The sequence below is a fragment of the Chionomys nivalis genome, chromosome 17 (assembly GCF_950005125.1).
Source record: "Chionomys nivalis chromosome 17, mChiNiv1.1, whole genome shotgun sequence".
Taxonomy (NCBI): domain Eukaryota; kingdom Metazoa; phylum Chordata; class Mammalia; order Rodentia; family Cricetidae; genus Chionomys; species Chionomys nivalis.
This window is the reverse complement of record NC_080102.1, coordinates 39,849,158-39,873,741: the sequence shown is the minus strand read 5'-3', so window position 1 is coordinate 39,873,741 and position 24,584 is coordinate 39,849,158. Positions and strand designations below refer to the sequence as shown.

General features: G+C 41.5%; 1 protein-coding gene and 1 pseudogene across 5 annotated transcripts in view; one reads left to right on the top strand and one right to left on the bottom strand.

The window, feature by feature from the left end:
* The window catches only part of Tcf20 (transcription factor 20), a 169,348-nt gene that overhangs the window by 86,862 nt on the left and 57,902 nt on the right, over positions 1 to 24,584 (top strand). For 2 of the 5 annotated variants that reach the window (XM_057791734.1, XM_057791729.1), the window contains exon 1: positions 834 to 1,125. The exons of the other annotated variants lie outside the window; for them this stretch is intronic. The gene's annotated coding sequence lies outside the window, so the exon portion shown is untranslated. Of the gene's footprint in view, positions 1 to 833; positions 1,126 to 24,584 lie in introns of those variants that run through there. 5 annotated transcript variants of the gene reach the window in all.
* LOC130888589 (guanine nucleotide-binding protein G(I)/G(S)/G(O) subunit gamma-11-like) lies at positions 24,194 to 24,478 on the bottom strand (annotated as a pseudogene).

Genomic DNA, 24,584 nt, shown 5'->3' with positions numbered 1-24,584 from the left:
ATTCATCCTTGCTGGTCTCACTTTGCATAGCAGGGATTGGGCGCATGGCACTGCAGTCTACAGGACAGGAGATTTTCTTGAGGAAAAAGCAAGTCAGCCCTTTGCTCTGTACAGAGGATACAAGGGAAGGCAGGTTAGGTAGGGCCTGAGGCACAGCCCCAGAGTTAACTTCAGTTCTGGTTCTGCCATCCAGGAGTGCAGACTCTCAGTGCCACTGCAAACTACTGACATGGACATATCTATTTTAAATTTGAGTTAGGCTGGCTTCCTTCCTTTCATAATGGAGGGTACCGAGTTTGAGAGACTAAGTTGTTCATTCAGGAAAAGCCATTAGGCACCATGCGCAGAGACAGCAGGAGTACACTCCAGGCTGGCATGGCGGGACCCAGCTGGGCCCGGTGGACGTGAGCAAAGCAGAAGCTATCCTGATGACCGCTCTACTAAGTATATTATATTCTCGTGGGTTTCTGCGCCTGCTGAAGGCGCGACTCCGGCTTTGGAGACTCAGGGACAACTCCAGAAATCACAGTGGAAGGTTCTGTGCCACCAACTCCCCAGAAAGTTGTCTTGAGGGTACCCCACGAGGTAGTCTCAAACGCAGGGCTGGAGATAGCGCTGGGCGCGTGGTCCTGGACCACAGAGTGGGATCTCCTTGCTGCGCTTCTCGACGCTGCCGCACGCGGGTGGGCACGCGCGCCACCCCGCCCCCGGCCCCGCCCCCTCCGCGCGCCCCGCCCCGCCGCGCGCCCTCCCGCCCGCCCGCGCGCCGGGGCCCGGAGCCGCCTCATTGGTTGCACGCCGTCACCTGACGCTCTGTTATTTCCTGTGTGTTGGGAGAATGGAGAGAAAAAACCCGGAGCCGAGCCGCCTTCGGCCCCAGCGAGGCGGCCACGGCCTCAGCCGGGGGAGTCCTCCCTGAAGCGCGCCGGAGCGGGGAGTAATCGAGCGAGCGCGCGGGCCGGAGCGAGCCTCTAGGGGCCGCGGCCCCGGCCCGCCCCGCCGTCGGCCTGGGCGTCCGCGCTGGAGGCGGTAGAGGCGCCCCCACCCCCACCCCGCGCCGCGCCGCCGCCCCCTCCCCTCTCAGTGCCGGCGGAGGCTGAGGGACGGGTCGGGGGGCTCCTGCAGGTAACCGCCGCCCGGCCGGAGGAAAGGGACTGCCTGAGGGGCCCGGGGCCAGGCCGCGCCGCGCGCCCTGGCGGCTGGGAGCACAGGTCGTGGCCCGGCCCGCCCTGCGAGTGTTGAGCCTCGGGAGTCGCTGAGGGGGTTAAGGGGATCGGTGTGGGCTGCTGAGAGGGCCAACGGCCCAATCGGGCATCCAGGCTGAAGGGGGCCGGGAGTGCTCGGGCTGCGTGCGCAGATACCTGCTCATTGCGGCCTGGGGTGCAGAGGGGTCCGCGCTCCTGGCAGCCCCGCGGGGACCGGCGTTGCTGGGCTCTCGGCTGCGGGCAGGAGGCGAGGCCGGCGTGGTGGAGGGCCGGGCTTGGAGCGGGTCGGGGAGGGGCCGCGCGAACACCTGAGGCCATGTGGATGCGGCTGCCTGTCGCCTGCTGGCGGCCCAGGGCAGGTACCCGGCGGCGGGGCGCGAGCTCGGGGCGCAGGATGCACTTCCTGTGTGGTGCGCTCTCCCCTCCCCCGCCACGGTGAGCAAGGCAGGGCGTGGGGTCCCGCCGAACCCGGGAAGGAGCTCTCTATCGGGGGCTGGGGGTGGGAAGGCGAGCCTCTGAGTCTCTCTTCTCTCTTTTCTTGGGAAAGTGGTGGTTTAAAGGAGAGTTGGCTATCCGGCCTGCGGCGGGAGGTGGAACGTCTTGAGTGCGCCGCGACGGGAGTGGAATTAGTGTTGGGGCGAGTGGTGCTGAGGATTCCTCCACGGTTTGTGGGTGCGGACACTAGCGTTGCTTGCCTGTCTGTATTCAACTCCTTTGGGGACGAGTCAGAACTGGGGATTTCTCCCCTCGCTCTGCGTTCTCCCGCCAAAGGTTAGATGACTCTGGTAAATGCTATAAAATGGATGGAATTTTTTGAGCTATTATCTAACAGGGTGATCTTTGAATGGTAATTGGACCCTTATGTTAACAGCCTTAGTGAAGAGTTTTATAAAACGTTTTACGCGGGATGGCATTGGCAGCTGGGGAAACTGTACTAAATTCCAATCTAGGAGGCCAGGAATGCACTTCCAACTTGGCCACCAAATAAACTGTAGCTCTGGGCAAGTTACCTACCCTCTCAGTGCCTCAGTTACACTTCTGTTAAAGACTCCCTTGTAGGCCAGACATTTCTAAGGTCTGTTTGAGTTTGGTTTGGTGGTTCTCCCACTCCTGTTTTGTGCTCTCATTTTGACCGTAGCAGCTTTTCTGAGATGCAAGATGTGTCTTAGTGGATTGGAAAGTAACTTGGTCCGGGTAGTTTTCCCTCAAATCTCCAGTGTTTTATTGTGCCTCTGAAGAGAAACTGCACGCTATTAATAGTGGTCTAGTCTAGCCTGGGTCGAGAGCACATCATTATATTTTTACTTTGTGGAAGAGTTTTCAGAAAAAAGATTTTGGACACTGACTACTTGGGAAATGTGAATAAGATGATTGGGTCTTTTTATTGGAAGCCTTTTCATGTTGGGAAGGGGTGGGTGCTATTTCAAGTTCTTTTGGGTGACATTTGGCTGACTTGAAATTTCCAACTTCGGGCTTCGAATAGGGATGAAGTAGTTTCACGATGTGAAGTGGTAGGCTAGTAGAATTAACATCTACCTCAGGATGCAGTAATTATTTGCACCCCCTGTTTGTTCCTTAATGGTAGCAGGATGCCTCCTGGCAGATGCTTAAAAACCCCAGTTAGTTTCCCTGATTATTACTATTATTTTTTTTGGTGTGTGAGGGCTATGGGTCATATGCTTTTCAAAGATAACTTCTTCTAGACCGACCTCAGATCCTGCGCTTGTTTGTTCTAGACTTTCAGTATCGTAATATTTGAAGGACATATGCATAATATGATGTTCTGTGCCTTTTAAAATTTTTATTTATTTTTATTTTTTGTTTTGTCTATTTAGACCTGGCTGGTCTTGAATATTCAGAGATCTTTCTGCATCCCAGTGATATTCACCTGGGATTATAAGTCTGTGTACCACACTCAGTTCACTGTCTTTCTTAGATCATCTTTTTATTTTGTCTGCAGTTTAAAAATGGTCTTAACATCAGATGGGGGAATGGAGTCAATAATCTTGTATATGGTTTAATAGAGATTTTCTTTTATATTGATGTCAGGCCTATCACAAAAGGAGACACATGAATGCACAGAAGAATTATTTGGAATTTTCCAAAATAAACAATTCTATTAGGATTTGAATTATAACCTTGTTGATTTAAAAAAGTTCCATCTATTCAAATTGGGAGCACCTATCAACACTCAAGTGTGTATTAAGTATGCCTGTTTTATAGCTTATAAAGAAAAATTCCTAAAACTTTAGTGAGGTGGTTTGTGCATTTATGTGTATGTGAGAGAAGACCTTACATTTAAGATAACAGATTTGCCTTTTTGATGGTAAAATATTTTAGCAGAATATTATTATTATTATTATTTTTTTTTTTGGTTTTTCGAGACAGGGTTTCTCTGTGGTTTTGGAGCCTGTCCTGGAACTAGAGACCAGGCTGGTCTCGAACTCACAGAGATCCACCTGCCTCTGCCTCCCAAGTGCTGGGATTAAAGGCGTGCGCCACCACCGCCCGGCTAGCAGAATATTTTTAAGTATGTAAAATGAAGTGGTATGTAGTTGAAATGGTCACATCTATTTTAAATTATATTAGAATTGGTCTTTTATTAAGTTTAACTTTCTCTTAGAGATCAGAAAGGACACTAACATCTGCATTAAAAACAAAAACAATTTGTAAACTCTGGCCAAGGAATTTTAAACTGTCTTAAAATGTCTACCCCGTAGACCTGAGAGTTGTTTACCATTCCTTTTCCTCAGAGCATATAGAGCTAGTGAGAGGTGGGGTTTGACTATGACTCTCCTCTACTAAACCCCAAAGCTTGTTACCGGGTTCATTATAACTTGACTGCTTGAGGTTCAGATCAGCTAGTGGTAGGCGTGACCCTAAAATCTGTATCTTTCTGCTGTCATCCCAGGAGCCCCCCTCCCCCATGAAAACTATGGTGAATATGAAATTTGGACTTGGGTGAAATACTGGAAAGTGATTTTTGTGACCCTTGGGAGTTTCCTGAACTTTTAGTTTGCTCATGTTTGACCAACTTTGCTGGTATGCCTAAGATTTAATCTGCAAGAGGTTTCTCTTTCCTACCTAGTTCTGGCATTCTTCCTTGAGCTGGAAACATGAGCTGAGAGCACGACAAGACATGAAAGGTTGTCGTGTCTGTGTTACTGGTTCACAGTTATGCTTTCTCTTTGCCAAGTGAGACTGGTGACATAGATTTATGCAAAACAGAACCCCTCCCACCCCCTTTCTTTAAGCATTACTTCCTCTTGGGGGTAGTTTTAGTTTTAGGCCCTTGAAAGCCTTGTGGAGGTGATGCTGGGGATTAAGACCAGAGCCTGATTCCTTCTAGCTAGGCAGATACCTCTGCCATTGAGCTACATTCCCTAATCCTCTCCAGAATCTTGTGACCATTATACCCACCGTATAGGTGAAAAGATTCTTGTGATTATAAATAAGATTTGGAGTTTCCTTTATTAGGACCATGCTTGCTTTGCAGGTGATACACAGGACTAGCAGGAAGATATGCTGTATAACACATTGTTGGTATAACTGTGGCCTCATCTAGTAATTCTTTATGTAGACTTAAGAACAAAGAACCCGGTGGTGAGGCCTTTAATTCCTGTACTCTGAGAGGCAGAGGCATGCAGATCTCTGGTTAGCCTGGTCTACAGAGTGAGTTCTAGGACAGCCAGCACTACACAGAGAAACCTGTCTGGTAAAACAAATAAAAACATAGGGCTGGGTGTGGTGGTATATGCTTTCAGTCCCAGCACTCTCAGAGCTAGGCAGGTCTCTCTCTGACTTCCAGGCTACATAGTGTTCCAGGCTGGCCGAAGCTCTAGGAGACCCAAAAACTATAAAGAATGAGAACATACTAGCTGCTAGAAAACTACCCCTATTGTAAGCTGTTCTGTAGATTTGGGACACTTGACTGTCAGTCAGCACAATGTAAAATAGATTTGATTGAACATTACATCCCTGAATGTTGGTTAAGATCCTGTATATATCTTGTAATTTGCAATAACAGGTATTCATAGGCTGCTCTAAAGCATGGGAGATGCATTGGTGGGCCAATTCGAGAAGGAGCTATTCTGAAAACAGAATGTAAACAGTAAATAAGAATGTCATTTGGTAATAACTACAAAGAGATTTAAAAATATATAGGTGGATGTGGTGGTGACCACCTATAATCCCAGAACTCATGAGGCAGAAGCAGGATTGTGAGTTTAAGGCCAGCTTGAACTACATAGTGAACAAGCCTATCTGGAAAAGAAAGAAAGCTCAACATGATAGTGAATGTGGAGTGTCTTTAAAGGTGGTCCTAGGGGCTGGAGAGATGGCTCAGCGGTTAAGAGCACTGCCTGCTCTTCCAAAGGACCTGAGTTCAATTCCCAGCAACCACATGGTGGCTCACAACCATCTGTAATGGGGTCTGGTGCCCTCTTCTGGCCTGCAGGCATACACACAGACAGAATATTGTATACATAATAAATAAATTAAAAAAAAAAAAAAGGTGGTCCTTGTTCTGCTGACATTCTATTGACTGGGCAGCCAGATTAATCTGTAGGCCACGTAAATAGTACTGTTAGGTAAGGTACTTTGGCCTTGAACCTCTGGAAAAAATACCCAGAGCCACTTCTAGGAGTGATGTGCCTTTCTCATAGTCTGCTACCACCCCTGATCCTCCTGCTTCCACCTCACAAGTTCTAGGATCAGGTATGTGCCACTTCACTTAATAAGAAGCACAGTGGATATTTTTCTGACTTCCAAAGTAATGGCTTATACTTTCGATCTTAGATGTGAAACCAGGGCTGTCCTGTAACTGAGATGTGGAGCTAAAGGAAGAACACAGTACTGCTAGGACCTTAACTCTTGAATCCTAGAGCCCAGTAGTGAAGCAAGACATAATCATGGCGAGAAACCATTGAGGTCTGAGGAGCCTACATGGTTCATCTTTGTGAAGAGTAACAGTCTTTGTCTACAACTTTATATTGTTATAATGTTTCTTTCTTAAGATTGGAACTACATAGTTTTTTAGTTTGTTTGTAGACCAGGTTTCTCTTTGTAGCTCTGGCAGTTCTGGAACTCTCTTCATAGACCATGCTACCAGAACTCACAGAAATTCCCCTGCTTTAGCCTTCTAGGTGTAGGATTAAAGGCATGCACAGCCCATCACATCCTGGTGATTTTTTTTCTTTTAAATTGGAGTCCCAGATGTTTGTGTAGATGTATGTATGTGCATGCAGATGCACGTGGTCATGTCTGGGTGGAGAATAGCTGTGTGGTGCCTAGCCTTTATGTCGGTGCTGGGGATAAGATCAGGTACTCAGGTGTACATGGACATGTCCTGGTGGAGAACAGCTGTAAACCCAGCCTTTATGTGGGTGCTGGGGATCAGGTCAGGTACTCAGGTGCACGTGGACTTGTCTGTGTGGAGAACAGATGTATACCCAGCCTTTATGTGGGTGCTGGGGATCAGGTCAGGTACTCAGGTGCACGTGGACATGTCTGGGTGGAAAAGAGCTGTATGACCAGCCTTTATGTGGGTACTGGGGATCAGATCAGGTACTTAACGTTTGCATGACAAGCACTCCGCCTGGGTGGTAAAGAGCCCGGCGGGCCCCACCTTTGACTGTATCAGTGTAAAGTCACTGTTCTTTTAGTTTCCTAAACTCTAAAGTCAAAAGTCAAAGGGTTAAACTAGATTGTTTCTTTTTTAAAAGATTGTATTATTTATTTGTATGTGTGGTGTGTGGGTACCTGTGGAGGCTAGAAGAGAGTATCCCCTAGAGCAGGTGGAGTTACAGCTGTTTGATGTGGGTGTTGAGAACCCAACTCAGGTTCTAGGGAAGAGCAGCAAGCACTCTTAATTGCTAAGCCATCTCTCCAGCTCCCACTGCTTGTTTTTTGGGGTTTCTTCTGGTTCTAAAATTCTGTAATCATAGATGAAAAGGAAATCAAAAAGCAAGCTAGACACCAGTTAGCTGGGAAAGAAGATGAACTTCCTAGCTTTTGACAACAAAGTTTGTCTCATGTACTTTGTCATCCCTTACCAGAGCCTCTTATAGCTGCCCGTGGTTCTCTCACCATCCTTGTACCGCAGTTCTACTCAGTCACTGGGGACCCTCTGTTTGAAACAATACCTAGCAAGATAACAGACGTAGAGAAGTCACTAGTGTTTACCCTCTTAATCTGAAGCCTTAAATATAAACGTACCGAGGGATGTTTTCGGCAATAGGATATCTACCGTTTTTGTTTTGATTTTGAAACAAGGTCTCATTTTTGTACTGTCTGTGAACTTGATTCTCCCAAGTGCTAGGCATAATCCAACACACTTAGGTCTTTGCAGTTTTTATTACGACAATTAGAAACAGACATTTTTTTTCTTCTTGAAGCCCCTTTACAGGGCACCACAAATGATCTCCCTTAAGTTCTTCTGATAGTCACACTGATGGTCACACTGACTATCCACAGCGAATAAAAGGAAAAAGACATAATCATTCCGTTTCATATTAAGGTTAACTTTTCCATAGGTCTCCTTTTTACCAATGGTATCGCTACTTTTCCAGTTTCCTAAGTCACAGTCTTATGAAGTTACTGTCAATACTATTTTTATAAAATAAGCTTTCTTTTTAAAAATCATTTTTAATTATATGTGTATGAGTGCTTTTCCTATTTTTATGTCTGTGCACCGCTTGTGTGCCTGGTGTTTGCAGAGGCCAGAATAGAGTGTAATATTGCCTGGAATGAGTTCCAGATGCCTTGTGGGTACTGGGAATCCAACTTAGGTTCCCTGGAAGAGCAGCTAGTGCTCTCAACTGTGGAGTCATCTTTGCAGCCCCATAATGTAACTCCTGTAATGACACTTCTTTCCTCCTGTTCCCACTACTCATACTCAGTGGAATGCTGGTGACCTTTAACATGGCCTGCTATTTCTACTTAGACCTGGCTCTATCCTTATCCTACCTTGCCCAGAGCATAAGAATCCCCTCTCTTTCCTGATTGAAATATTTTCATGGTTTTCAATAGCACCTTGTAGAGAAAACAGACCCCTTCTGCCTGACTCCTGCTACCTCTCTGACTGCTTTTATCTTGATGCTTTTGCTGTTTTCTAGCTAGATTCACTCTTCAGTTCCTTGAAGATGCTACTTCCTTTATCCAGTACATCAAGCCTTTTCTCATCTTTCATGGTATTTGTGCTATGAATAAATACCAGAAAATAAGCAGTATAGAAAGTGGAGTAAGAAGAAAAAGTGTTCTTGGTGTACATCTGCAAAGTTCTTAAAATAGTAGAAGTGTGTTTGGAGAGCTAAAAGGATGCTAGTTTGGTTGTAGCATAGATAGAGTTTCTCAGACAGTATGTCAAGGAGTCTGATACACTGTTGGTGGGTGTGTAAAACGATGTAACCACTTTGGGAAACTTAAAGAAATTCCTAGAAAGTTGAACATGTATATTTTGTGACCAAGCAGTTTCATTTTTATGTATCTATTCATAAGAAACAAGTTTCCACAACTATGATGTATGCAGGAATGCTTATAGCATTTATTCTCATAATGATCATACCCTGGACATAGTCCAGATGTTTGTCCATCAAGATGAACAGATTCGTATATGCATGTAATGGAAGGCTCCTCCACAACAAAAAGGAACCATCCATTGGTACTGTAATAAAGATGAATCTCACAGATAGGCTGCATGAACAGTTAGAAAATGGATCCTCTTATTTATAAACCAAAACTAACCTGTGATAATCAGGAACAAGATTAGCAAGTAAATCTCAAGCTGGCCTCAAACTTGTTATGTGGCTGAGGGTAGCATTGAACTTCTGATCTTCTGCCTCCACCTTCCAAATATTGAGATTACAGGTCTTTGTCAGTGTCTGGCTTTGATCCTCCCCCCCTTTGGGTGGATGGGGCTTGACTAGGAGTGGGACATAAGTTTCTAGAGCAGTGATTCTCTACTTTCCTAATGCAGTTCCTCATGTGGTGACTTCCCAACATAACTTAATTTATTGCTACTTCATAACTAATTTTGCTACTGTTACAAATCATAATGTAAGTATTGGGTATGCAGGATATCTGTTATGTGATAATGCCCTTCAGCGTCCCCCCCCCCCGTGAAAGCGCTGTTGGACCCCCAAAGAGTTGTTGAACCAAAGGTTGTGAATCTCTATTCTGGAGGATGGACATGTTCCCCCCCCTCCCTTTTTTTTTTTTTTTTTTGGTTTTTCAGGACAGTGTTTCTCTATGTAACATCCATTTCAATGTTCAATGTTTTTGTTGTTGTGTTTTTTTTCCCCCCTCAGTCAAGGTTTCTCTATGTCCTGGCTGTCCTGGAACTCACTTTGTAAAACAGGCTAACCTTGAACTCACTGAGATCCACCTACCTCTGCTTCCCAAGTAATGGAATTAAGGACGTGTGCCACCACTGCCAGCTTGTTCTAGGCCTTGATAGACATCAAACCTGATTAGATCTTGTGTTGTTTATAATTTTATTGTAAGTAAATTATATCTGAAAACAATTTAGGAGTTAACTGGATTCCAGAATTTATTTTGAATCTATCACTTCCAACTTGAAGCATCATCATCTTTCTTACCTGAACACTTTTTTTTAATACTTATTTATTATGTATACAACATTCTGTCTGTGTGTATGCCTGCAGGCCAGAAGAGGGCACCAGACCCCATTACAGATGGTTGTGAGCCACCATGTGGTTGCTGGGAATTGAACTCAGAACCTTTGGAAGAGCAGGCAATGCTCTTAACCTCTGAGCCATCTCTCCAGTCCCCACCCCACCCCCATTTTATAGAAATATTTATAATATTTGACATTGGCCCACCTGTACCTGCTGAAGAGGCTTGCTTGTGGTTCATTAGAAAATATTTTTTTCCAGGATCCTAGTGACAATTCAGCTCAAGAAGTGTCTTTGCCATTGTTAAATCGCAGTATTGGTCATATAAAAGTCATATATCTGAGCTCATTTGCAAATTAATAAGTAATGGAGGTTTCTAGAGGAGAGTGAAGTAATGTTTTATCTTTGCCTTAGTTCATTCTAAATTAAGTCATTTGAGAAGAGAAAAAGGGGAGGTTTTGTCTTCCATTTATAAGTAAATCAAGACTTAATTCATAGCCAACTAATTTCTTTTTTGTTGACCTAATTTAGTATATTCACCTATTAAAATAAACATCTTGTAATATTTTCTATCAAAAGTAAGATTTGCCAGGTGGTGGTGGCGCATGCCTTTAATCTCAGTACTTGGTAGGCAGAGGCAGGAGGATCTCTGAGTTTGAGGCCAGCCTGGTCTACAAGAGCTAGTTCCAGGACAGGCTCCAAAGCTACAGAGAAACCCTGTCTTGGAAAAAAAAAAAGATTTAACCACTAAATTAACAGTATAAAAACTAATCTCATAATAGTATACTTTTATCTAGATAAAGTAGTTATGTGAATATAGTTATTCTTATTGAAATAAGTTATCTATGGAAATAATATGTTAAAGAAAAAAGTTACAGAAACCCTGTCTTGAAAAACCAAAAAAAAAAGAAAAAAAGAAAAAAGTCACGATTGTTAATATATGTATCTTAGCTAAAATAGCTTTTAGAAGTGTTTTTGTGGCTGGGGGGGGGTCTTCATGTTATTTTATAAAATAGTATAGTGTTCTGTTTCTAGAACAGAAGACTCAATAGGTTTGATCCTCCGTATCTGTGGTTTCCACATCCACTGATTCAGCCAAACAGAAATGAAAAGTAATTTAAAATTTTACTTTTATCATTATTCTGTGAATAATACAATATAACTATTTTGATAGCTTTTATGTAGTAATGATTATTTTAAGTTATCTAGATTTAAATTATATGAGAGGTCATTTTTGTAGGTTATAAAAATGAACCATTTTATGTAGGAAACTTGAGCATCCACATGATATCTATGGAGATCCTGGAAGTGGTTCTTAATTACTACTGAGGAATATCATATTTATTTCAGACAATTTAGGCTAGATTATGTATAGTTTTTAGGACCAGGTGTAATGGTACATGACCTTAATTCTAGCATTTGGGAGGCACGGACAGGTGGATATCTGAGTTCGAGGCTAGCAAAATTTTTTGATAGAGAAGTAGTGTCGGGGCTGGAGATGACTCAGAGGTTAAGGACACTTGACTGCTCTTCCAGAGGTCCTGAGTTCAATTCCCAGCAACCACATAGTGACTCACAACCATCTACAATGAGATCTGGTGCCCTCTTCTGGCATGCAGTCATACATGGAGGCAGAACACTGTATTGTATACATAATACATAAAGTCTTTAAAAAAAGAAGTAAGTAGTGTCTGTGCATATTAAACCACAGATGTAATAAATCACAGATGAGCACTTTGAGATCGTGTATCAAGTACCAGGTACAATGTTTGTATTAATTGTTTCTTAGAAAATAGCACTATAACAAGGTTAATGCTTTATCAGTAAAACGAGGATAAAAGAAATAGATTTTAGAGAGGTGTAATTTAAGAGTGGTTACTTAGTCACTATGTGATAGAACCAGGGCCAGGATCTGTATGCCTCCGAAATCTGTTTTCCTCTTATGTAAGATGTGTTATAAAAATTTCACACTATGGCTGTTTCCACCTCTCTATGCAGAAGAGCTTCTATGCCTGCTTAGGGTTCAGGCAGCCTCTTTTTCTTCTTTGTGTTTTCTTAAGTCATCATCTGACATTTTGTCTCTTGTCTGTTTCCTCTCCTAATATGAGCTCCATAGAATAGGAATATCTTCATCCCTGTTCCTTAAAATAGTATCTGGCACACAGAAGGGGCTCACATACTGATTGGACTATGTACCTTAAGGTTATATCCCTCTATGATACAGGTCTATAATTGATTTTTGTAGGAATAATGATTATTTTCTTTCTAGACATCTGTATAATAAGGTGTGGGTGTTGAAGGTACCCTGCAGAGATGCTGAGGAACCCTCTGCAGGAGGCATCTCATGGCTATTATAGATGTAGTTGGAAGTAAGTGGGTTAAATGGGCATGGAGGAAGACCTGCCTAAGTTGCTTCTCTAGCTTCCTGAAAATAACGTCTTTCCCAGTGTCTTCTTATCTACCGCCAGAAAGTCTTCCAAATTCAGTTTTTGTGTGTGGATCATTTGTAGGCACCTGTCTGTCTTTGTCCCAACTCGCAGCTTCCTCATATTACCTATGCACTCAGAAACGTCTCCGTTCTCAGTTGTAGGTCCATGTCTTTGACATTAACCAGTAAGCATTTCATGAGGCTGCTATTTTTCAAGGCTTTTCTCAAATGTCCTTCCGTAAAAGCTCATATTTCTTTAACTAGTCATCTCTTTGGTTTGTGAATTTTGTTTCCTCTGTGTTGGAGATAGAACTTGGGACTTCGTGTGTGTTTAGGCAGGCACTCTGTCACATCCATATTCCTCCTCTCTTGGACATTTTTTTTTCTTCTTCCCTTTGACATAAATATGTTTATTATTTATGTGTTATGGTGTGGTGAATGTGCACATGTACGTGCTGGAAGTCAGAGGGAGCATGTTGGAGTTGATTTCCTCCTGTTTGTTAAATATTTATTTATGTATGAGTGTTTTGTTTTAAATATTTATTTATTTATTATGTATACGATATTCTGTCTGTGTGTCTGCCTGCAGGCCAGAAGAGGGCACCAGACCTCATTACAGATGGTTGTGAGCCACCATGTGGTTGCCGGGAATTGAACTCAGGACCTTTGGAAGAGCAGGCAATGCCCTTAACCTCTGAGCCAGCTCTCCAGCCCCTGTATGAGTGCTTTTTGTGTTTCAAAACAGGTTTTCTCTGTGTAACAGCCCTGCTGTCCTGGAACCTGCTTTGTAGACCAAGCTGGTGTTGAACTCAGAGATTCTCCTACCTCTACTGAGATGAAAAACATGCGTCACTACTCTCCGTTCTGTGTATGAGTGTTTTGCCTTCATATATGTCTGTACACTGTGTGCATGCCTGATACCTATGGAGGACAGAAAAAGGCATCAAATCCCCTGGAACTAGAGTTATAGACAGTTATGGGCTGCCATGTGGTGCTGAGAATAGAGTTTAAATCCTCTGTAAGAGCAACAAGTGCTCTTAACCATTCAGCTATCTCTCTGGCCCTTTTAGTTCTTATTCAGAGTCATACTTTCGAGTAGTTTTAGAGCTGTAGAAAAAAATGACCAGTAGGCAACAGCCTTTCTGTATACCTCCTTCCCCTAACTTCAACCAACTTTTATTAACATCTTGTATTAATGTAGTGCTTTTGGTACTGTTGGTGACCAATTATTGATATATTAGTATTGAAAATTCATAGTTCATATTTGAGTTCATTCTTTGGAATTTACCAATACATAATTTTGTGGTTCTACCATGATGGCTCGAACAGGGATTGACTACTCTGTAGGCCCCTCTGTATGCTCATGTGCTTGTTCTAGCTCCATCCCTGGCTCCCCCAGTTGTTGTGTCCCCACCCCCATTCCCCATATCCTTAGCAACCACAGATCTTTCTCACTGTCTTTTTCAGAATGCCATATAATTGGAATTATACTGTCTGTAGCCTTTTCAAACTGGTTTTCTCATACAGTAATTCTTTTTTTTTTTAAATATTTATTTATTTATTATGTATACAATATTCTGTCTGTGTGCATGTCTGCAGGCCAGAAGAGGGCACCAGACCTCTTTTTTTTTTTTTGAAGTTTTTCAAGTACTAATACTTTTATTAATTTTAATACTGTTAATAATCATGTGCCTTATTAATTAAAATAATTAGTTTAATTAGTTAAGATTTATGGTTAATAATTACTAAAGGTAGTTTTTAGTAAGTGTTTTATGTCTGTAGCCTTGACACACCCCCTGCCAGCTCTCTGGTAAACATGGCAGCAAAGGAGCTCTGGCACCAGACCTCTTTACAGATGGTTGTGAGCCACCATGTGGTTGCCGGGAATTGAACTCAGGACCTTTGGAAGAGCAGGCAATGCTCTTAACCACTGAGCCATCTCTCCAGCCCTCATACAGTAATTCTTCAAAGGTTCTTTGTTATCTTCTTTTTTAACAGGGTCTTGCTATGTAGTAGTCTTGGTTGGCCTCAAACTTGGAATGATTCTCCTGCCTCTGCTTCCTGTGTGCTGGGATTTTTATGTGTGTGCCACCACACCCAGCGAGTTCTATTTCTTTCTTAAGATTAATAGGTCATATTTTTTATCATTGTTAATATTTTGTTTATGGTTTATTATCACCAGTTTATCTGTTTACCACTGAGGGGACATCTGAGTTGCTAACAATTTTTGACAAATAAATAAAGCATGTTTTCATGTTTATCTTGTTTGGATAATTAGATATATGGCTTGCTGATAATTTATCACTAGATTTAGCTTTGTAAGAAACTGCCAAACTATCTTCTGAAGTGTCTATATATTAATTTTCCTTTAAGTTTTAAAAATTAAGTTGTATTTTTATATGGGTGGATAGATAAGAGATAGTCATTTTTGCCTTTTTATGTGTACAGTTAAGTGGCACTAATTACATTCACAGTGTTGTGCAACTATTATCACTGTTTCCAAAACATTTTCATTACCCCAAATAGAAACTTGAGGCATTAAGCAATAACTCCCCATTTCCTGCTCTTTCAGGTCCTTGTAACCTCCAATCTTCTAATCTGTTTCTGAATTTGCATGTTCTAGTTATGTGATATATATATAGAATCATGTTTGTCCTTTTGTCTCTGGCTTATTTTACTAGCATTGTTTTCAAGGTTTGTCCTTGTACAATGTAGCAGAACTTCAGTCCTCTTATGATTGAGTAATGCTGCATTGTAAGTATAATGTAGACTCTTTTGTCCATTATCTATTAATGTATGTTTGTGTTCTTTTTACCTTCGGCCTATTTTGAATAATGTGACAATAAACATTGGCATTTAGTAATTTTTTATGGTTCGAAATGTAGCCTTGTTTAAAGAGTGCTTACTTAGCACATGAAGTGTTTATTCAATCCTGTGTCCCATAAACCAAATGTGATGCTATATTGTAATCCTCAGCACTAGGGAGGTAGTGGGGTCAGGAGGATCAGAAGTTCAGGGTCATCGTTGTTTACATAGTTCAACTGAGGCTATCCTAGAATACATGAGATGTTATTTAAAAAGAAAGTAGTTGTTTTGCAGAATGATGGTTATATATTAACTCTGTAACAGTCTTTCAGGAGCGGCTATGTTCAGTTTCAAAGTATGGGACTTCTAGTTTTCCTGGATCCTGGCCAGCATTTGTAATTTTTAGTTTTATGTAACATTATTATTATTATTATTATTTTTATTTTCGAAAACAGGGTTTCTCTCTGTGTCCCTGGTTGTCCTGGAACTTGAGTACAGGCTAGCCTTGAACTCAGAGTTCTGCCTGCCTCTGCCTCCTTTCCAAGTGCTGGAATGAAATTAAAGGTGTGTGATAGTGGTTTTGACTTGAATTTACGTAATGACTAATGATGTTGAACATTTTTCCATATCCTTGTTGGCCATTTGTGTTTCTTCCTTCCTCAGAGAAATGTCTCCAAATCCTTTATTTATTTATTTATTTATTTATTTATTTATTCATTTATTTATTTTTGGCATGAGTGCATGTTTGTGTGGTGCATGTACATTGCCCGTAGTTATATGTGGAGACCAAAAGTCAGTTTTGGGTGTTGTTCCTTAGATGCTTTCCACCTTGCTTTTGAGACAGGGTCTCTCATTGGCAGGGAGCTTGCTTGTTGTTAGAGTGGGCTCTGTGTGTGCATGCATGCCTATAATGGGGGTTAGAGGACAGCTTTTGGGAGTTGGTTCTCAAAGTGTTTGTTAGGGCAGGGTCTTGTATTCCTGTCAGTTCACTCTATCTAGGCCAGTGATTTTCAACCTTCCTAATGCAGCAACCCTTTAATACAGTTCCTCATGTTATAGTGACCCCCAACTATAAAACTATTTCCATTGCTACTTTATAACTGTAATTTTGCTACTGTTATAAATTGTAATATAAATATCTGATATATAGGATATCTGATATATAATCCCTGTCAAGCGGTCATTGGACTCCAAGAGGGGTTGAGAACCACTGCTCTAGGCTAGCTGGCCTACAAGCTTCTGGCCAATTCTCTATCTTATCTTATTGTAGGAGTGTTGGTATTACAAATGTGTTGGTCACATCTGGCTTTTTAAGTGGGTCCTGGGTGGAGATTGAACTCAGTTATCTGTTTTGCTCAGCAAATGCTTCTACTGTTGAGCCACCTTAGGGGCTCCCATGAATAAGTCCTATGCAGGTTTGGACAACAGTAGAATCCTAGAGGTAGAAGAAAAAAATGGTTTTGAAATCTATTTAGGTGTCTATATTATTTACTCTATTTCTTTCAGATATCTTTAAGATCTTTCAGATTTCTTTAAAACCTGTATAGTTCACAGAACTGTGAGATTTGGAAAAGCCAAGTTTTGAGAGTCAATTTCAGCACCAGTAAAAATTTGAAAGTTAACTTTTTTCCTAAGAGAGGCAGACATTTAGAGTTATATATTGATTTTACCTCTTGTGTTTTAGTCTGAAGGTCACATTCCAAACATAGAATTTTAGGGACACTTCTAAATGGCAAACAGTTTATGGAATGAGAGAGAAACTCTGCTTTCCAAACATGTTGTTATGTGTGTGTCTCTTGCTCCCTTCTAAGGTAAGTTTCCAAGTGGTTGAAGGATTCCATGTTTCCTGCAGGTCTTTCTCTGCTCGCTACTGAAAGCTTTCCTCTCGCTAATTACTGGTAGGACTCAGGTTCTTCATACCAGCTTAAGTAACAGAGGAAAAGGTACTTTGAATTATTTATGTCATTTTGAATAGAGATAATTAAGAATTACCTGTTAGATTTGTCTTTTCTGGCCATCCTTTGGAGAATCTAACACCCATATTCTTAGGTGTGTCTTTTCTCTATGAGCACCTCTCCTCCCTTAACTATAGTGCTTAAATCTATATTAAAAATGGTTAAAATAGCCGGGTGTTGGTGGCGCACGCCTTTTATCCCAGTACTCGGGAGGCAGAGGCAGGCGAATCTCTGTGAGTTCAAGTCCAGCCTGGTCTACAAGAGCTAGGTCCAGGACAGACTCCAAAACCACAGAGAAACCCTGTCTCGAACCCCCCCCCCCCAAAAAAAATGGTTAAAATATCTTTATTAACCCCTCATTAAAAGATTGTTCTTTGAGTTTTTCATGCCCAACGTCTGGGGTATGAGTCATACAAATAGTTGGCGTTTGGAATGTTGTCTGAGTGTAGTGTGTTCCTGTCAGTGGTCCTTCAGTGCCTGTCAGTGTTCACCTTTAGTTCCTTAAAAATTGCCTCCCTATGACCTGGAGAGGTAGCTCAGCATTAAAAAGCACTGGATCTTCCAGAAGCTAGGGTTCAATTCCCAGCACACACATAAGTAAGTGCAGTTTCAGGGGATCCTTTGCCTTCTGAAGACCTCATGAGTGCATATGATGCATAGACATGGATGCAGACCAGACCAAACATCTACACACATAATAAAAATTATAAGAATTCTGCTCCCCTAGCATTTTGTTCCTGTCATTTTGCTTGATAGTACATAGATGGTGGGATTGTTAGAATTCAAACATGCCTGGGCTGGGAGATGACTCAGCAGTTAACTAGCTGTTCTTCCTGAGGGTCCAGGTTCAATTCCCAGCACCCACATAGCAACTCACAACTCTCTGTAACTCCAGCTCCAGGGGATCTGGCATCCTCACACAGACATACATGCAGTCAAAGCATCAGTGCGCACAAACATAAATACATTTTAAAAAAAGAATTAAATATGTCTTTAAATGCTTTAATCTAGGCTCTCATCTGCTCATTCCTATACATATATACTCCATGTATTTAAGATCTTGAATCTGTGGCTTGGGAAAAATTGTGGAAAAAATTCTAGTGTTTCTTTTTATATACTGCCTCACTGCATTCTCTGGTGGCCTTTCTTACTGTATCCTTTTTACCACCTTTTCTGGTTTGTATTTTTGGTACTTTATTTTGACCAATCAGTTAATTGAAAAATTAACCAAATTTTTTAATCTGCTCCTTCTCCCCCTCCTCCTTCTTCTTCCCCTCTCTCTCTCTCTCTCTCTCTCTCTCTCTCTCTCTCTCTCTCTCTCTCTCTCTCTCTCTAAAATGGGATGTGTAGCTCTGGCTGTCCTGGAACTTCCTCTGTAGACCAGGCTAGCCTCAGACTCAAAGGTGTGACATATTTTAGAATGATTTGAGGTTCAGGTGTTTACTACCTTTATGCCAATGATGAGGCAAAGAAGAGAAATTCTTAAACTTGAGGCCATCTATCTCTTAAGTGTGAGGTTCTGATAGCCAGGTAGTGTCCCTGGGTAGGAAGAGTAGCAACTAGGCATGTGGCTTGTGACCCCTACAGTGTAGTGTGAGATGGTGCTTAGCATTCTTGGTTGAATTAACGGGCTAATGAGGACTTTACCCCAACATGTTTTCTTTCTTTTTTTTTTTTTTTAAATATTTATTTATTTATTATGTATACAATATTCTGTCTACATGTATGCCTACAGACCTCATTACAGATGGTTGTGAGCCACCATGTGGTTGCTGGGAATTGAACTCAGGACCTTTGGAAGAGCAGGCAATGCTCTTAACCGCTGAGCCATCTCTCCAGCCCCCCCAACATGTTTTCATGAATGGCCTGAAGAGCTCAGGATAGGGGAGTTTTCATCATTTGATGGCATGGAAACTAACTGCTGCCAAGTAGTTTTTGGTATATATTGTTTGTGGGGTTGACTTTTGTTTGATTTGTGGCTAATCTGTTTCCTTTTTTTTGTTGCTTATTTCTTACCTTAAAATTTTTTTTTAATTAATTTTTTTTATTGGCTCAGAAGTTGACCTCAGAGAGGGCTAAGGTGAGGGTGGGGATACTATGATGATAATTTACATTATTGTAGTTCATTACTGTGAGGTATCACTTGATTCCATTTTACAAATGAGGAGAGTAGTATGGATAGATTTTTTTACAAGAGATAAAATTAGGAAGTATTTAAACTTAGGTTTCCTGATTCTAAACATATTGCTTTCTTCAATGTATTATCCAGGAGAATCAATAGCACACAAGTTAAATAGGGAAGTAGTTAAAATAAAAGTTTTCTCATTCTGCTTACTAAAATATAATTCTGTTTCTATATTTTTTATTTTATTTTTTGTTTTTTTGAGACAAGGTTTCTCTGTGTAGCCTTGACTGTCCTGGAGCTCACTCTCTAGACCAAGGTGGCTTCAAACTCAGAGATTGCTTGCCTCTGCCTCCGCCACACCCACCTTCTAGATTTTTTTAAAAGCCTATTTTTTTTGACCTCTTTCTTCATTTTTTCTTGACCTCATTTCTTCTGACTGCAGGTAAGAGAGTAGTGCTCACCACTCCTTGTCCCAGGATGGACATGACTATGACCTGTCTAGTAGTGTAACGCTTACCGTCTTGACCCCTCAGGATGACCTCACCTTAGAGGGATGAGAAGGGGATGCTAGGTTTTATGCTCACTGCTTCTCAGATCTCTGTGGAAAGGCTACTAACAATTATCAGGAGTTTTCTTTTATCTCACTGTCTATTAGGTTTACAGTCCTCCTGCCCCTTTCCCTTAGTAATAATAAGAGAATCTAAAATGGGGTCTAGAGGTCACAGCATTCATGAAAATCTTACGCTGCTGTGCTGATATACCTTTAAAAAAAAAAAAAAAAAGAAATACATTATTATTTTTGTGTACAATATGTGTGCTTGTTTGTAGTGTGGGATGGGTTGATTTTTTTTTTTTGGGGGGGGGTGGGAATCAATCTCAGGTCATATGTCTTAGTGGCAGGCACTTTTAGAGGATGAGCCATCTTACTGGTTCCTTCTGTGTTTCTTTGTGATCTTAAGCTAACCTGCTAGTCATTTTTAAAAATATTTCTTTTAAATTATATATTACATGCCAGTGTAGTGCCTGTGGAGGCTAGAGATCACCTAGAGCTGCAGTTATAGGCAGTTGTGAGGTCACCTCCTCCCCCACATAGGCTCAGGAACCCCAACTTGGTCCTTTGCAAGAACAGTAGGAACTTTTAACTAACTGCTTAGCCATCTCTCTACCCTCCAGCATGTCAATTGTTGGACACTGCAAGGAAACTATTTCTTCTCAATAGGTGTGGACTTAAGTGGTTTTGAGTTTTGTTTATATAGGGAAACTCAGTGTTTTAGAAATCCCTTTCGATTACTGATGCTCATATAAGAGCTGCAAGGTTGAGGTGGGGGTAGCTCAGTCAGTAAGGCACTTGTCTTGTAAGCACAAGGAACACAATTTGATATCCAGAATTCATGGTGAAGTGACTTGTGTTTGTAACCCCTGCACTGGGGAGATAGACACAGGAGGATCTTTGGGGTTCACTTGCCATCTACTGTAGCCTAATTAGTGTGCTTCAGTTGGAAGGAGGTAGATGTTTCGGAAGATGACATCCAAGGCATCCACATGCAAGTCACATGTATACACATAGGTATGTTTACCCATATACAGGATCACACATACAGTTTTAATAAAGTAGATTGAGAGCTAATACATTATTTTGGAGTTGTGACTTTGTGGCAACCGTGGAATTTTACTTTTTCCATTTTTATCTTTTTTTTTTCACAGAATTTAATCATTCATATAGGTTTCTCCCATGCCTGCATCCTCAGCTAGATGGAGAGGACCCTGTAAACTGTAAAAAGCTCTATTATTGGCTTTTATCTAAGTGGATCAGACTTCTAGAACTTTGTTCTGCTTTTTGCTTCATTTGATTGGTTGACCTGTGACTTTGGTACCTTCAATAAAATCAAGTTGGAATGCTTTGGTTGACTACTTTTCTCATTGGTTTGTGCAAGAAAGTCAAGCACACATTAAAATCTGTTTGTCTTATCTTACATTTCTTTTCTGAGGTTGTTAGTTGGCACTGTTGTTTTACAGTTTGTTGTTCGGGCTTAACTTCCCATAAATTCAGATACGTTCAGGTTGGTATTAAAAGCTTTCTAAATTCTAAATATCTAGTACCCTGCCTTTAGCTTGAAGCAGATCTTAGTGTTTTTACGTTTTGTTATACTATATTCAGAAGCTTGCTTTCAAGGGTCAGCCCCTGGAATAATTTTCAAAAGTTCTTTCAAGGAAAAAAAGCTTTAAAAAGCCATCTTTTGATTTGCATTATTTAAATTTTAATGTAAGTGAAGCGGTTTTTACTTATCAGAAGTAGTGACCTATTATGTTCAGCACCTTGTAGATAAGGTTAAAAAAAATCAACCTGCTTCTCCTTTTACTTCAGTGATGTTCAGAGAATGGAGGCAGGGATTATAGAAACCCTTTTTACTGTTAGTTCCTCCCATTGTTTAAAGTAAAACTGTTGTTAGCTGTGGATTGATTGAATCCAGGACTTTTTGCATGCTGACCACTAAGTTATACCCCCATTCTAAAATGTTGTTCTTCATGTGTGAGCTTTGTTTTTGTCAGAAAGATAGCATGCACTGTGAGCTTAAGTTACCTCATGTTTGAATGTGTGCCCTGTGCTCAGCCTTAGGAGTAGTACCAGGGTTCCACACTGGATAAAGTTGAAGGGGAAATAACCATATTAGTTGGGCAGTGGTGGCTTACTCCTTTAACCTCAGCACTTGGAAGAGGCAGGTGAATCTCTATGAGTTCCAGGGCAGCCTGGTTTACAGAGCAAATTCCAGGGCAGCCAGGACATAGAGAAATCCTGTTTACAGATGACAAACAGCCCCCCCCCCAAAAAAAAAACCCAAAACAACCCACCACCAACAAAAAACTCCACCACACCAAGTGACAGCCTGCTATCACATATATGAAAATTAAAAAATTAAACTTGTTTCATAAACTAGTTTGTGTGCTTCATCTTTGTTTAATGGTATTTTGTTTCTTTAAATCTTTTTTATAAAAAATGAAGTATCATTTTCATTTTCTTCCTTCAATCCTGTTCATGTATCCTTCCTTGTTCCCTCTGGAGTTCATGGCTTCTCTTTGTTACACACACACACACACACACACACACACACACACAATCTATTCAGTCCTATTAGTGTTTCTTTTATATATTATTTCAAGGCTGGCTGCTTGGTAATGGATAACCATTTAGGGACTCATCCCTGGGAAAGACTATTTCTTCTCCCACCATTCCTTTGTTGCTTGTAGATCTTTGTTGATAAGTGGTAGCCTGTGAGATCTCCCCTTTTCCATGTTAGTATGTCTGTTGGTGGTATGTGGAGGCAGCAATTGTTGAGGTATTGTAGGTGAAACTTGCATGTCATTTATAGGGGACACAGTCTCAGAGCAGATTTCCTGGTCTTTTGGCTCTTAACAGTTCTTCCATCCCAGCCCCCATCCTTAGGTGCAGGAGTTAATGTTGTAGATGGATTCATTTTGGCTGGGCACATCTGTATTTTGATCAGTTGTGGTTTTCAGTAATGGTCTCTCTGTTTCAAAGTTTTTTCTTGATAGTGAGAACTACTCTTACCTTTGATGAGGGCTATAAAGATAAATATTTAGAATTTGGTTAGGAATTATGCATATTTAATCAAGTGTTAGAAGTAGGTTATTTTCTAAAAATCACAAATCTCACTTATCCTATGCAGTTAGTTTTTAAGTAATAGGCATAGTTTTCCTCCTGTTGAATGGCCTTCACTCCAATTAGAAAGCTGTTACCACCAAGATGTGTGCCAGTATGGTACCCTTAAAGGTATTGTCTGTACTGATCATTGTGGTTCATAGGTTTTGCAGCTGGAAAGAGCTATTGGTTGCTTTCCTTACTTGGAAGCTGTCTTAGTTTGTGTTTCTGTTGCTGTGAAGAGATCCCATGACCGTGGCAACTTTGAATAAGGAAGACATTTTAATTGGGGCTGGCTTACAGGTTCAGAGGTTTAGTCCATTATCGTCATGGCAGGAGGCATGGCAGCATGCAGACAGACATGGTGCTGGAGAGGTAGTTGAGAATTCTGCATCCTGATCAACAGGCAGCAGGAAGAGAGAGAGCCTGGGCCTGGCTCAAGCACTTGATAACCTCAGTGCCCACCCCTGGTGACACACTTTCATGAGCACACTCCAACAAGGCCACACCTCCTCACAGTGCAACTCCCTTTGAACCTGTGGGAGGCCACTTTTATTCAGACCACCACAGAAATACACATAGTATCCTCCTGTACTGTAAAAGCTACTCTTCAGGAAAACACTTCAGGTCATATTCAGGTCTTCTGGGTCCTGTGTCTGAAATGAATGGTGCCTTCAACAATAAGGACTTACCTTCAACTTCTGGGAGACTATTGAGGGCAACAACAGTAGCGTGTATTATTTTTGGGAGTCTCAAACTCCCCTAAACGATGATTTGAAAGGGAGTTTCTGATGCCTGCCTGTTCTTGGTTTTTGTTTGTGTTTTACTCTTTTTCTCCCCTCCCTCTTTCTCTTCTATATCGACTTCCTTCTCCCATCCAGTTAAAGTGCCCCTCATTTTCTTCACTTCCCCCTTCAGATCACTTAAAGATTTGTTTTTATTGTTTCTCATTTTGTATGCATGTGTTTATAGATGCTTTGGGAGGCCACAGCATCAGATCCCCTTGCAGGTGGTTGTGGCTGTAGGGTATTAGGAATTGAGCTTGGGTCCTGTAAGAACAATGAGTGTATGGTTTTAACCACTGAGCTGTTTCTCCAGTTTTGTATACTTCATCTTACTGTGATCCATCATCTGTTATTTTCTGCCTTCTGTTTTTTTTCCCCCAAGACAAACTTTATTGGAGGCAGCAAGCAGCTCACTGAAAGGGTAGGGTCATGCCTTCATCCCACAACTGCCCTCCGAAGACGGGAATATCCTGAGCATGAGTCAGAAGCAGGCACACACCAAAGTCGCACATAAACTTCCTGGAGAGTGCCTGCAGCAGTTTTCTTCTCAATTACATTTTTACCTTCTTTAACATATACTTTGGTTTTATTTCGGGGAAAAATAAAACAAAGGAACAACTTGCCACGAGTGAGAATAGAGTTTCCCCCAGAGTTAGGAAATGACACAGCTGCCCTTTTCTTTGAAGGGATTCTTGTCTTCTGGGATCCCCTTCACCAGAGGATCCTCTCCAGAACGTTCTTCTTTATTTCTTTCTTTATTTCTTTATTTCTTCAGAGCATTTAGACACCTGTTGTCTCTGCAACTTCACTTCTTTGCGAAGTTGCTCAACCTCCATCTTCAGCTTTTCCTTTTCCGGCAGATCCTCTATGTGAAAGGCAGGCATTTTTGCCCCAGAACTGGGCCCAGGAGTCACTTGTGCAAGGCAGCCACTGGAAGCCCCGTTTTTTTGTTTTTTGTTTTTTTTAAGTGTTTAGTTCAAGACCCTCTAA